Here is a 15333-nt window from a genome sequence, read left to right on the forward strand (position 1 = left end):
AGTTTGAGGCAGCAGAGGCAGCCAGCTCTGTGTGTGGAACAGCTAATGAGTTCTGCTCATCCAGCACACACATACCCCGTGTCATGGAAGTTCATACTAAGCTCTATTGGTTCTGTTGCTCTGGAGAGCTGTGCTTGACTTAGTGATCCATCCTCAGGAGGGTGCCGTAACCACTGGAGGACATTATGACATCACTTTACCAAGCAATGTGGGTTTTCTCTGAACATACCTTTTCTCTTGCCTTCAAAGAGTCTGAAATTTTGCTAGACCTTTCAGCCACGTTGATCATATTCCTTAAGATTATCTAAGACTGTGTCTTTAGCCTGCTCTCCTACTGTGTGCTCAGCCTGTTTGCCTTTAAAAGAAGGGTGTAGCCAATCTTATTGTACCTTGGATTCTCCAAGCAATCTGCTTTTCCAACCTAAGCTAAATGTGTAGCTTTACTCTCAAGTTACATGTTTTCCATGCCCATGACCTAAAAGTGTGTGTGTGTGTGCGCATGTGTGTGTGTGTGTGCGCGCGTGTGCGCGTGTGCGAGTGTGCGCGTGTGCGCGTGTGCGTGTGTGCGTGTGTGCGTGTGTGCGTGTGTGCTGTGTGTGCTGTGTGTGCTGTGTGTGCTGTGTGCTGTGTGTGCTGTGTGTGTGTGTGTAATCAGCCAACAGGTTGAAAGTGCTTTTAATCAAAACAAACATCCACCATAAACATTGAAAGAAACTTGTGGGAATCCATGGATAATATCTGTTTGCAGTCTTGAGTGGTATTCGGGGAGCAGTGAAGTAACTTTTTCACTGGTAAGACTTAATGATTTCTATAAAAAGTGATCCCTCATCCCTTTCTCATATAGTGGGGTTTTTTTGTGTGTAAATACAGAGCTAAGACCTTTGTTAGTGACAGACAGATCACACACATTCTTGAGCACACCATACACTCCCACATGCGCACGTGCGCCCACACACACAGCAAACAGTAGATGGGCTACCAACTAAAAACAGACAAAAGACATTGTGGAGAAGTAGAGGAGGTGGAAAATTCAAATGTGGGATTGCTTCTGGGGAATGACTCCAAGAGGAACTCTCCTGTCTGTCTGTCTGTCTGTCTGTCTGTCTGTCTATCTATCTAATTTATCTGCCTGTTTATCTGTCTGTCTGTCTCCATTCCTTAAGTAGTTTTGGTGTCCCTCTGAAGTTACTTTAATGCACTATTGACTCAATTGGTTATTTCAATTTCTAAAATGGAAACTTGAATCCAAAAAAACCAGAAAACAGTTGATGTAATCACATGTTCAGGGAGTGGGGAACCTGAAGCAGAGATCTGGATACACTCTCACAGACACCCAGACAAACCTCTACCTTTGTGGTGCTTATGAAGCTCTATAAATGCACATGACTCGATTTCTTATTGCTGGCTGAGATCAGAAACGAATACCCAAACAATTCAGATTGTGTGATGGATAGGTCAACTTGACTACATCTGGAATTAACTAAAAGCCAAAAATGGAGGGCACACCTGTGAGGGATTTTTGCCTAATCTGCAATAGGTAGACCCACTTCTAACCAGTATCTTTGCTGTAGAAAGACACACTTTTAATCTAAGCCACGCCCTTTACTGGAAGCCTATGTGAGGACTTAGAAGAAAAGCCTGTCTCTGCATGCTTGCTCTCATCTTGTGAGCATGCCCATGCAGTGGCATTAGAGCCTCCTTCTTTGGGATTCCTGTAGGTCTACTGAAGGCCAGCTGAGACATCCAGGCTTGTGGACTAAGCAACTTCTGCATTCTTGGACTTTCCATCCACAGCCAGTCATTGGTGGGTTAGCTGGACCACAGCTTGTGAGTCAGTCTAATAAATATCTTTTCTATAGAAAGAGAGATTCATTATATGAGTTCTGTTACTCCCGAGAACCCTTACTAATAAGCATGGAAGAAAAAAAAACAGAAAAATCCAGAGAGCCAAGGACAGCCACCAATGGGGTCAGGGTCAGAAGCAATGAGTAAGAGAGGTCAGGCTGCCCAGAGGGAACCAGTGGAAGCAGAATCCAAACCTCTGCATAGCACAGACTCGCCAGCTGTAGAGAAGAGAAGTGGCTGGGTCTGAGGCCACTGTGACCCACAGGTCTGCACATGCAAAGTGCTCCCCTGTTCCACTGTCTGGCTTCCACAGCTACAGGACATGCTGGTTTTTACTTGTATGTATAACCAGCACAGTTACACTTTCCTACCTGTCTCTCAGAAGAACTTTTCCATCTTGACTTTTCTGCCTCTTCGGCTGGAATTGATGTTGTTAGAAATGGGAAAATACATAACAGATTTCAAGCTGTTCCTTTTGGTTGTTTAAGAACTGGAGAAATTCTTTAAGCACATAGCTTGGGTTGGCCTACTCATCCCCATCCTCTCTGACATCCTAGCAGACACAGTGCACACTCTGAGACCCAGAGCGGAAGGCAGAACCTGCTGACAGGCTTATCACTCTGAACCAGGGGCAGTTTCTGGGCCCGCTCAGAATAGTCTGTCAGTTGCCTCATCTCTATCCACGCAGGACAGCGCCATAAATGAATAAGGTCAGGCTCGCACCTGTGAGAGAAACATCCAGACTGCAGGTTTCAATCGCTTATTCTTGTCCACCCACTTCTGCTGTTCTTCCCATCTGTTCAAACCCAAGAAGTAAAATAACCTTTATCTGCCAACTTGGTGTGAAGAGATACTGCTTCCTTGAAGAAAATTGATTCACGCATCTTCCCATCCTGGGTCCCAAGGGAGCAAAGTGCAGAGACTCTGCCCGGTACAAACATTTAATTCTGCATGGAACATGAGTTGCTTTTGTGGGGAAAAGTGTTTTAAAAGTCACATTTGTATAAATGCCATTATAGGCACAGCAGGTTTTCTATGCAGGATAAACAAAGTCTTAGCAGCTACATTAACATGTCTGCACGCAGAAACTACACATGTGAAAGGCTTTCTTTCCTCCCAGAGGACCAATTAGTGAGGAGCAAACACAAACTACACAGGAGTCTTCTCAGGAGCATACATTTATGCTAAGTTTTCATAGTAGCAAGATATGTCTGCACCCAAGAACACCGCGAACCTCACCCACCAAGGGACATTCAGGAGCAGGCAGGGGTTAGAATCCACGCAGGGAGAGGCCTAGACAAAGATCCATCCACAGCTCATGCTTGTGAAGCATATGGCCTGATCGAGTAATAATTTTTAATTTGACTGTGTAACGTGCTACATGCTTTCATTAACGGGGAAAAAGACTCCTAAAGCAAACTTGGGAGATGCTGCAGTTGGTAACAGTTTGCTATACAAGCATGGAACCCAAGTTCAATACTCAGTACCCACATTAAAAAAACAAAACAAAACAAAATCTAAGCCCCACGTTGAGTATTGGTGACCCCAGCTCTTGGAAGACAGAAACAGGGAGAGCTCTGAGGTTCTCATTCCAGCCAGCCTAGCCAAGCCATGAGCCCAAGAACCAGCAAGAGAGCTGCCCTCAAAACAAAACAAAAAGTAGAAAGTGATTGAAGAATATATCCATATCAACCTCTGGCCTACACAAACACATGAGCACACATGTACACACAAAAGCACACAAACACCAAAACACAACAAACCTCTGACACATTGAATTTTTAAGCATCAGGTGTCTTTCATTTGTCACGTCATGGGGCCGAGGACATTCTGTATGACAATAAAGAGGAGTTCTGTTGGGCAGGGCAGAGATGATGTCTGGAGGGTGCTTGAGCAGAAACATAGTTACCAGTTTCCTCTCTCATTCACCTTGCTATCCTTAAAGCACAGGGCCTTTCTCATCACACGTTTCAGTTGGTCACGGTGACTGTTATTTTTGGAAGATATTGGAAGATATTTGGAAGCTTTTTTCCATGTTTTGATGTTTCACTTTGATGTCATTTAACATCAGTAAATCTATTTTGGTTTGGTTTGCTGGGCTCAAGTGAAGAGCATAGATGGAAAAGAATTTAGGCATTATCTAAATTGTTTTTGCCATTTGTTATTCAGAAACCAGCAGAGCGTCCTGGTGTTGACCATTGCTCTCCTTCAGTGTCTTCTGGAAGATTTAAGTTTTTAAAGTCCCACTGGGTAAGCCAGGGGACATAGTGGTTTAAAAAAAAAAAAAAAAAAAAAAAAAAAAAAAAAAAAAAAAAAAGGTGTCTATCTACAAACTCAAAAGCCTAGAAAAAGCATGTTTCAAAAAAAAAAAATCCCCTAGATCAGTTTAATCATCATCTCCATGAAGACCCGTAGATCTCTTCCTTTCAAGGTCACTCAGACTCTAGAAAGACTAAGCTGAACCAAATATTTTCTAGTTATTTCATTGGTGCTGTGTGTTTGTCAGTGCGGGTTCACTGTTACAACATTCACGAGAGGTCAGAGGACAGTGTTTTCCTCTCATCCCATCATAGACTCTGGGGACCAAACTGAGATCAACAGAAATACACAGCGAACACATTTGCTTACTGAGCATTGTCACCAACTCTAGGCCAGATCTTTCACTGACTTCTTTTGGTAGTTACTACAGGCCTTTACTAGTACCATGGAGATGTCCTTTCTAACCTCCCTGCACCATATCTTAGGACCAGTATTATCCTTTGGGATTTTCTATGCCAGTAGGAAAATGGAGTTATTGGGGATTTGGGAAATCTAAATGCCCAGTACTCTGTGTCCAAGGTGGGGCTGGTTACAGTGGGAAGAACCCTGAGTCCAGGATATACCTTTTCCTCCTGTCCCAGCCACAGAGAACCAGCCCCTCCCACTTTCCTCCCTTTAGTTTCTACCCTCCAGACCCTAACCCTCTCTCTGGTATGTGCAATATCAGAATTACAGTTTCCACAAAAGATCACACAGTTTATCTTTTAGAAAGTCTCCAAATAATGCAAAATGAGACATTTCATCACTGTACAAACAGGAAGTCTTAAAAAGTCAGGTCCACTTCTGACAGAAACTGCCCAGGCATAATTTCTAGTCATTCAGTTATATCTTTCAAGGCCACTGTGAGCAACAGTGTGTGATCTCACTGAATTGGGGAGTTCTGAGGCTGTGGTACTCTTAACCAACTAAAGATTGGCTTAGTAAACACATCTCATTTCTTATTCTTCCTCTCTCTGCTAAGTCTGTTCACAGCATCCTTTTCCTCCCTAGTTTACAAGCCTGTATGAGCTGTCAGCATGGCTTTGCTGAAGGATCAGCAGAGCACTAGTTAAGCTCTCTGAAGTAGTCTTTGCTAAATATCAGACACCACCCTCCATCGTTTCTTCGTCCCCCTCTATGACATAGGATCCCTTTTCTACCCTATAACTCTGCATGGCACACTTACTCTGCCCACTACACACATCAGTGGCAAACCCCTTGCTGGATAAGATGCTCTGGCTTTGTTAAATCACATCTATAAAGCCTTCTGAAATTCTATGCAACCATTTACACATAAGCCCTCACTAACACATGCAAAATCCTGGACATACCAGTTGATAGAATTATAGAAGTGTATTATTTAAGGAAGCCTCATGTGTACAACACACACACACACAAAACTTTTCATACAGTGGGAACACTTTCTTGTCTCTAAATTCTTGAACACTGGAGGTATATAATTTAGTTGTCGAATACTTCTCTGGCATATGCAATCTTCTAGGTTTGATCCCAAGAAACACACACACACACACACACACACACACGAAAAGATAAGGAGAGGAGAGAACTGGACAGGACAGATCAGGACAGGAGAGAAGGAGAAAGAAGAGAAGAGAAGGAAAAGAAATAGAAAGGACGAAAAGGAAAGGAAGGCAAGGCAAGGCAGTCGCCAAGAAAACAGCCCATCACAAGCTCAGATCATCATCTGAAGCTTCCAGCATCTCAGAAGTTAAGGAAGTTTTAGACAATTTGTAGAAAATGCAGAATGCACAGGAAATACATATGTAAATAAGTGCACTGCAGTGAATTGTTTTTCCCCAACTTATGAAACATGTACCTTATATATTTCCCCAAAGAAGTTTATAACTAAAATCAAATATTGTGTTCAGTCAAGACCAGACAGTTTGATCCCGAGTCTCCCCAAAAGCTCTTTAGTAGCACAGAATAAAAGGAAGAGTAAATATGAATCATTTAATCTGCTCTCATTAAAATGTTAACCAGCTCCTTGGTTTGGTGTGGAGAGGCCTATGGGAGACTAGAGGCTGCAAACATTACAGGGAAGTGAAGCTGCACACCTGTCTACCCAACACCATGAAGCCATCTTTGCAATATTACTCACTGGGCAGAAGAGAATCCTTACCCAGCTGGGCATGTGCTTCCCCGAGTACAAGATACAAGAGACTTGTAAGTCACAGTGGGGAGATGAAAGAATGACAGAAAGTGTGAAAATTTAGCAAAGTCTGGGCTGCATCTTCAATCATTACTTTTAAGTAGTGGTCATTGATACAGAGGTGCTGAGGCAAACCTTTACTGGGAGAAAGAAACTGAGCCACAGATCCAGGTTGACACACTGAAGACCACTGCCTCTAACAGAGCCTTATAAAGACAACCTCCTTGTTCTCTATAAACTCTGCCGTAGGACATGTGTAGGACCACAGACCATGAACAAGCCGGGAGCATCCACATTCTCTCCCTCTGGCCTAATGGTGACTGGCTCCTTCATATCATGTTTATGATGTGGTAGAAGGACTCTGTTTGATAACCAGGGACAAAGGGGTTTCACATTTGCAGTTTCCAGGGCTTTGTCCTCTCCCTTCAGCCTCCAGGCAAATCGGAAAGAAGGGAAGGAGAGGAAGAGATGGTCCCACTGAAAGAAAATTCATGACAAAGCTAATCAAGAGAAGAAAGTGGAAACTCTAAAAACAAAATATGAAACAAAAATGATTACAATCACAAATACGATACAAATGGAAAATGATAAGATTATAAGAAATTGTCCAATATAAAACCGTGAAAATCCATGTAGTAATAACACATGTAAAATGCCAGATTTCTATAAGAATTCAATGGTATATTAATGAAAATAAAGTGTAACACAAGCCTGAAAACTATATTTTAAACAATCAATAATGTTCTCTATTAGTATTTTCCTTCAAATTTATAATTTTGGTAGCCGTGTGTGTGTGTGTGTGTGTGTGTGTGTGTGTGTGTGTAGATATATAAACATATACTATTTATCAAGTTCAAATTTTTCAAACAACAAAAACCAAGAATAATAGGAAAAATTATATATGTATTCACTTAACGATTTGGCAAAAATCCCACAGTCACCTTTACTGCTGACCATAACCCTTTATGGGAAGAAAGTCAAGACTAGCATCTGGAAAGATGGCATCCTAGCTGGGGTGTCTATTGCTGGGATTAAGTACCATGACCAAAAACACCTTGAGGAAAAAACGGTTTATTTCAGCTTATAGTTACACCTCACAGTCCATCATCAAAGGAAGTTAGGACAGGAACTCAACAGGCCAAGAACTTGGAGACAGAAAGTGATGTCAACAGAGACCATGGAGGGCTGCTGCTTCCTAGCTTGTTCCTCATGAGGTTCTTAGTCTGCTTTATTATAGCATCAGGACCACCTTTCCAGGGGCAGCACTACCCATAGAGACGTGGGTCTTTCTATATTAATCATCCACCAAAAAAAAAAAAAAAAAATCCCCTACATACTCTTCTACAGACCAGTCCCATAGTTATGTTCTCAAGTAAGAGTCCTTCTTCCCAAATGACCCCAGTTTGTGTCAGGTTGACATAAAAACTAGTCAGCACTGCTGGAAGAGGAACACATACATTTATTACTATTTTATCTTGCTACTACATCTGCACAGAGAAACAAACGTAACTAACAGGCAATTGACCTTTAAAAAGCAATATGTCCAGTGTTCACAAAGGTTTCGGGATGCAGAATTACCCTAAACAATTAGATAATTAGAATTCATAATCTCACAAACAAAAATATAGTACAAAGATACCATCACTGACAACAGATTTGTGGAGTCTTAAACTTACCTCATTCTGTTGTTATGACATTCAACAAATTACTCATAATGAAACTCCTGAGTTAACCACGCAAGCACAGGCAACAAGACCAATGGAGAGAAGAGTTGCTATCAGATGCAGAAACTTAACGCCTGGCAATGGTGCCACATGGAGAAGGGGTAGGTGGTGAGACTGTTGGCGAATGTAGATGGACTGTGAATGACAGAAAACAAACAACAAAAAATATTCAGATATCTGCCTCACATCACACATAGAATAATGACCTGACTGCACTAGGAGAAAACCCGGAGTCAGAAAAATGGAGGGAGTGAATGCAATCTACATCTGGGGACCGCTGCTCCCAGCTTTGTTGTTAACAGCTTGCCTTTCCTCTGTGCTGAGGAAGCTTCCCCTCATTCCATGCAGCCATGGTTTTACAGGTCCCATTCCACTGTACTTAAGATGGAAAAGCAGACACACAGACTATAAGGACATTACAAACAATCAGATTACCACGTGTCTCTAGCTCAATCTTCGAAGCATAAAAACTGAAACGGTGCCTGCTTCAGAAGGTTGACATGGTAATTAAATGAGGATTCACAGGTCAGATAGGCAGATGCCAAATGTGATGTTCATGATATGGTGCACTGGAATGCAGAAACCTGTAGGTCTTCGAGAGGATTGATATTGCTCTGCTGAAACACCATGATCAAACCAACTTGGGGAAGAAAGGGTTTATTCAGCACATGCCTCCACATCACAGCCCATCATCAAAGGAAGTCAGGACAGGAACACAAGCAGGGCAGGAACCTGAAGAGCAAGAGCTGATGCATATGACATGGAAGGCTGTTGCTTACTACTGACTTGCTCTTCTTGACTTGCTCAGCCTGCTTTTCTTATAGAATCCAGAACCACTATCTCAAGTATAGCACCAGTCACAGTGGGCTAGGACCTCCCGATAACTTGCTAATTAAGAAAATGCTTGCTAGCCTGTTAATTTAATAACTCTGTCTTGGGGTCCATTTTCAGATTCAAGCCATGTACTTTGGCTGACAACTTGTAGACATTGTTAAAGAAAAGCTTTAACACAATGGGCAGGAATAAAAGTATTTCCAAGACAAAGAGAACTAGAATGATCAAGCTATATATGCCATTTTTGAAGCTTGACCAAAATAGAAATACTGACCTCAGGCCATGGATAATTTTATCTGCAGTATCTATTGCATCAATGCTGAGCAGAGAAGCATTCTTGAAATTTATAAGCTCCCTGTGTATCGTTAAAAATGTCCCAAGAGGTGTTAGAATTATGCCAAATACACTGCAAGTGTCATTAAACCTTTTCCTAATTATAATAACAACCACTATAAATTGTAGAACTAACATGAATCCATTGGTATTTGGCATGACACTCAAGATGGCTTCTTACCCTTAAATTCTGAACCTCCTTCTAGTAATTTGAATAGAATAAGAACATCAAAGAGCATCAATCCAAATGCCTATCTAAATCCTCTGGTATATTCAACACATTAGAAACATTTTTTTGCTAAATGATTAACAAAAGTAGCTGTCTTAACTTCGTGTGTCACAGCAATTGCAGAAGCAGTGGTGCTAGCAATTAATGTAATTAAAGCTGTTATACCAGCAATAATCAAGCCCACTACCCTCTTGCTTCTGCTTAAAGCCTGTATACTATTATTCTTATCCATAAATAAAAAAGAAAAGAAAATTCTCTATAGGCCTGGCTATAGCTGGATGTAGCAGACATATTTGCTCAGTTGAGGATCCCTCCTCCTTGGTGATTCTGGCTTGGGTCAAGTTAACACAAAACTAGCCAGTAAAATTGTTTTTGTGTAAAAATGTGGTACATTGGAGTAATACACAATGGAGTATTACTCAGCTATTAAAAATAATGAATTTGAGAAATTCTTAGGTAAATGGATGAAACTAGAAAATATCATCCAGAGTGAGGTAACCCAATCACAAAAGAACACACATGGTATTTACTCACTCATAAGCCGATATTAGCCCAAAAGCTTGAAATAGCCAAGATTCAACTCACAGACCACATGAAGCTCATGAAGGATGACCACATGTGGATGCCTAGGTCCTACTTAAAAGGAGTAACAAAAGGGAACCAATATGGAGACAAAGTGTGGGGCAGAAACTGAAGGAGGAGCCATCTGGAGATCATTCCACCTGGGTATCCACCCCATATGCAGTCACCAAAGATAGCTGCTGATATGGATGTCAGGAAGTGTATGCTGACAGGAGCCTAATATGGCTGTCTCCTTAGAGGTCTGCCAGAGTCTGATATACCCAGAGGCAGATGCTCACAGCTAACCATTGATCTGATCAAGGGTTCCCAATGGAGAAGTTAGAGAGAAGACAGAAGGAGCTGAAAGGGTTTGTGGCCCCATGAGGAAAGCAACAATATCAACCAACCAGAGCTCCCCAGGGTCTAAACCACCAGCCTGGGAGCACATAAGGAGGGACCCATGACTCCAGCTGTATATGTAGGGGAGGATAGCCCTGTTGGGCATAGGTGGAAGAGGAGATCTTTGGTCACATGAAGGCTGAACACTGAGTGGGGGGAGGGGGGAATTCGATGGTGGGGAGGTGGGAGTGGGGGTAGGTGGGGGCACACCCTCATAGAAACAGGAGGAGGGGGGATGGGATAAGGGGTTTCTGGGTGGTGGGAGGAATGGGGTAAGGGGATAAAATCTGAAATGTAAATATGATATCCAATATAAAAAGAAAAGAAAAAAATTGTTTTTGTGTAAATTCCAATGGGACCCGGGAGCCGTTTATGTATGTAAACTGTAATTCCCTGCAGTCTTTTATTCCCTAGAAGCTACTTACTGTTCTGAGTCTCCCTATGAAGTATCATTTGGTTTTGTAACGATATAGTTTCCATTAGAATTTAGAGAAACTTTTGAACCACCCTTTGTCATAGTCACAAATCACTAACATGTCAATAGTATCATCACTGCGATGGGCACAAATGAAACTCTTGCTGCTCACCTAAGGCTGCCAGGTTTCATGGATCAGACTTATCACTGATGCAGGGCCAGACAGTGCTTGCTAAGCAAGAAGTCTGTGATCTGAGCTCAGCCAGAAGACAAGGTCTCAGCAGGAAGATCAGGAAAATGCTCACATGAGATCTTCTCTATTTGGTTTTGAGGCTTGCCCACCTGAGGACCTACTCCTCTGGTCTGGGTGACTTAACATGACCCACTTGTACCACCTCCTCCTCCTCCTCCTATTCCTCCTCCTCCTCCTCCTCCTCACTAACTCACAAAAGTCCTAGTCCCCACCTCATGTAATTTGTTCAACTGGACACTCAAAGATCCTGAGTGAGGCTCCTCTAGCATCTACTGCTCAACTGCAGCTACCCAACTGGAGCTACCCAACCTGCAGCTGTTCCACAGCAGCTGCCCAACATACAGATGCTCAACTGCAGCTGCTCAACTGCAGCTGCTCACTGAAGCCAACAAGGGAGTGTTGTGTCAGCAGCAAGTGCCTCAGCACAGGAGTAGAAAACTATTTTCACAAATTTAGTGATCATGAATAAGATTTTGGAATACTTTCCTTATCTTTTTCCTGGAGTTCTGAAATTTCAATTTACAAGAATGGGAGCAGGGTGAGGTTATAGAACTGCATTTGGATGGGTTGGTACTAGATTAAGGAAGAACTCATGCAAGGAACTCTGTCCTGACAAAAAGGAATTTACACACATCCACACACAAGCACACATGCATGCACACACTCTCACATACACAAACCACACACATCCACACACACACTCATACACTCATTCACACACACACACACACACACACACACACACACCCTCTGATAACCATCACATGTTACCACAGTCATTGAGGTACAGACCCTCACTGTGACGAGTCTGCCCAAGGGTAGCAGCTACTGAGAGCTGTCTAGCCTTTCAGAAAGCTGGTACCAGACTAAGATCATCCATTTCTTCAAAGTCTGCTGCAGCAAATGATTCAGGGTTAATGTTGAGTATAAAGGCTTTTATATCTGTAATCCATATTTCATTCCTGGCTATAAAATAATAATTTGAGAAACACAGAAAAATACACTGTTAACAGTTTAGCATCTACTTTCAATAAATAGGAAGCATTTTACATGGAACTGCAGCCCATTATGGAAATCATAATTTGTGTTTGGTGCCAAGAAAATATATTCTCAACTTCATTGCACCTTGTGCCCAGATATAAAGCCTGAGACTCCTTTTGCATTATAGATTCTCATTATGATAGATTAACAAATACAGTATGAGAAAAATTCTGTTGAAGACAGCATGAAGCATTTTAAATGAAGATGCCAAAACATGTCAACTTTTCTAGCAGGGATGGCAGAGTTGAATGCCCCTTATTTATATGAGGCAATGGTAGAGGATGAAATGCAGATTGTCATGCATTCAGAACGATCCTGTCTGTGTACTTCCTTTGCTAATTTATGCATTCTGCAGTTCCCAGTGCAGCAAACATTTATTTTCTCCTAAACTTTCCAGTGAATAACAGTCTTTGCATCTTGAAATTCAATTGCATTTAAGCAAATTCTGCACCTGTTTAGATGTTACAGCACTTCCATGTCTTTTGTTTATGCTCGTCTGCACAGAGCTGCCAACCAGTCTAAAATTCAGACCTAAAAAGGCATAAAGCACTGCCTCCTATGATACAAAGACAACAGCTTCATTCATCTTACTATGAAAGCAGTGGTTACAAAGTGTATCTTACTATAAGAGTAGTGGATACAAAGTGTATCTTACTATAAGAGCAGTGGATACAAAGTGTATCTTACTATGAGAGCAATGGTTACAAAATATATCTTACTATGAGAGCAGTGGTTACAAAATGTATCTTGCTATGAGAGCAGTGGACACAAAGTGCATCTTACTATGAGAGCAATGGTTACAAAGTGTCGGGAAATGGCAACATAATGGGTTCTACCACCATAATGGGTTCTAGAGGTGAGTGATGAGGCGGTTGCCTACTGGGCTGGCTAAACTAAAGGCAGTTCCATCTGTGTTTTCTTTTTCCTGTGTAAAAGTAAAAAGAATTCAGATACCAGACAGGTAGCAACAGAAAAAAAATGAGTGCATCAAACTATTTAAAGTATCCATCACAGAAATTTCCAAATAAAGTCTTCCATAAATGAGGTTTCCTCTCTTTCTTCCTCCTCATAAAGGATATTATGGAAAATATATATATTCTACATATAGTATACACCCATGCACACACACACACACACATACCATATAACAGAAATTTGTTATGCCATGCCTGTCAAATTTGAAATAAGGGGGGCACAGACAAATCAAATGGGGTAATATTGACTTTCTTAATCTGCAAATATATATATATATATATATATATATATATATATATATATAATATTTCTGTCTTTCTATATAAAAATGGAAAGATTTTATTTGTTTGACTATTGTAAAATTGTAAAACAAGTGAGGCCTAGGCGTTTGAGTAGTCTCCTCATATCCCTGTGAACAAAGGCAGTGGCTGATCATATTATCTACAGAGCTTGACTGAATGTACTGGCTGGTTTTACATCAACTTGATTCAAGCTAGAGTCCTATGGGAGGAGAGAAACTCAATTGAGAATATGCCTCCAGAAGATTGGACTGTAGGGAAGCAAGCTTGCATGGTATACTTTAACCAGTAATTAATGTGGGCAGAGCTCAGCTCATTGTGATTGGTACCACCCTTGGTTGGTAGTCCTGGGCTCTATAAAAAGGCAGACTGAGCAAGCCATGAGGAGCAAGTCAGTAAGTAACAATCATTCATGGTCTGTATCAGCTCCTACCTCCAGGAGCTATCTGCCCAGTTTCCGTTCCTGCCTTTGTTTCCCTCATTGAACTGTGATTTGGAATACATAAGCCAAATCTTTTCTCCCCAAGTTGCTTTTGGTAAAGGTGCTTCATCACAGGAATAATAATCCTAATGAAGACAATGGATGAGCTATTTATTCTTCTTGAGAAGACCAAGAACAAAGATAGGAAAATGAAGTAGGCACTGAACTCTGTGTTGAACCAAGAGGATAAGGCCATAGGGGAGGCCAGGAAACAGACATCTTGCCTCCTGATTGAAGAGTAACTTTGAGTTTGCCATTTTACAGGAGGTGAACTTCCTTCCTGTGTACATTTTAGTACCCTTATATCTCCTTCATACTGTCAGTTCATATCATAAAGACCCCAAGCAAACCTGTGCAAAGGGAACCAGATCATTCTTGTGTTCACTGAATTTGAATTCTCAATTTCGACCTTAGCAAAGATGTGTGTCTGCTTCCAACAGCACAGGACAAATTACCAGAGGATGCCTAAAGAAGGATCTGGAACTCTGCTGCCAAAATTCTCAAATAGCATAGCCCTTCCCTAAAGCAAGCAGGGCTCAGGTAGCCATGGGTGTGCTCCTGGCCCTCAGAGCTGATGGAAGAGTTGGAAGCAGAGGCTCCCTGGTAGTGTTCCTGTGTCAAGTGAGATTTACGAGATTCCGACCTTCAGGCTGACAAGCATGGATGGAGGTTTCAGGAACTCTTTGACTTTTTGATCTGAACCAGATTATATAGTCGAGTGCATTGGGAAATAGAATGAGAAGCCACTAGCACTAACCACTAGACATTGCTGGAGCACAGGTTTTAATATTTAAAGCAATCTCTTCTGGAAAATGGTGTTGAAATGAAGTTCACTTCAGACCAGATAAAAGTAGCCCCAAGCACATAAAACCAGATGGCACCTGCAAGAGAAACCCGGCCTAGCTCCTACAAGTGTCTACCAAATCATCAGTTCGACCTTCCAAAATGATGCCGATACCCACTTGCAGTGGATTGGATAAGAAAGCCGCCCCCCCCCCCCAGACTCCTATATTTGAATGTTTAGTCACATGGGAGTAGAACTCTTTGATAGAAATAGAAATAAGAAGTTTAGCTTTGTTGGAGGAAGTGTGTCATTGAGGATGGGCTTTGAGGTTTCAAAAGTCCATGTCAGCCCAAGTCTCTTGCAGCTGCCTACAGTCGGAATGTAGTTCTCAGTGACTGCTCCAGCATCATTCCTGCCTGCATGCTGCCTGCCAGCTCCCCACCGTGATGATAAAGAAATTAAATGCTCTCTTTTATAAGAGTTGCTTTGGTCATGGTGCCTCTTACAGCAATAGAACAGTAACTAAGACATTACTCTTACCCAATCTACTACTCTCTGGGGGGAAAAAACCCTACTGTGACAAACAACTGCCAACCCTGAACAATGTCTTTTGCCTGCTAAGCTGGCCTGTAAAACCTTGGCTTGACATCTCTTCTTCTCACTTGAGTGGGGGTGGGGGGGTGGGGGGGCTG

This window comes from Arvicanthis niloticus, chromosome 19 (assembly GCF_011762505.2).
Source record: "Arvicanthis niloticus isolate mArvNil1 chromosome 19, mArvNil1.pat.X, whole genome shotgun sequence".
Classification (NCBI taxonomy): domain Eukaryota; kingdom Metazoa; phylum Chordata; class Mammalia; order Rodentia; family Muridae; genus Arvicanthis; species Arvicanthis niloticus.